We start from the raw sequence: 596 nt of genomic DNA, 5'->3' as shown, positions 1-596 counted from the left end.
GTCCCACTTCCTGCAGAATCCTTTCTTTCCAGCAAGTCCCCTCCTGCTTTGTTTCTGTGACACTGAGTTTAGTCAGGGTTGCTTGCACAAGCTCAGGTAGCACGGACGATTCAGGTGATTTAGTAATGCTACATCACTGAGGAAAATGACTCCCTTTCCCTCAGGAACCATTTCTTGGCAATAGCTCCTCTGAGAGGACTGCTAGACAGCCAGTAACAAAACAAAACAAAACAAACAAACAAACAAACAAAACAAAACCAAAACACATTTTTATGTAGTCTTGCTTACCACAGCTGAATTTTAAGTATTTCTTATAAATTTTGTTTTTGATTGAAAAAGTGCATTCAATATATTCTGATCACATTTTATACCTCTCATAACTCCTTTCAGACAACCCACCTCAACTTATTCTTTCTCTCTCTCTCTCTCTCTCTCTCTCTCTCTCTCTCTCTCTCTTCTTTCTTGAAACCAAACAAGCAAAACCCAAGACATATAACCCCACACACAAAAACAAGAATGGAAACTAAAAAATACAAGCAAAACAGACAGGAGAGAGAGAGAGAGAGAGAGAGAGAGAGAGAGAGAGAGAGAGAGAG

Source organism: Grammomys surdaster, unplaced genomic scaffold, assembly GCF_004785775.1.
Source record: "Grammomys surdaster isolate TR1022 unplaced genomic scaffold, NIH_TR_1.0 126391, whole genome shotgun sequence".
Lineage (NCBI taxonomy): Eukaryota > Metazoa > Chordata > Mammalia > Rodentia > Muridae > Grammomys > Grammomys surdaster.
The sequence above is the reverse complement of the archived record's forward strand: the minus strand, read 5'-3'. Positions refer to the sequence as shown.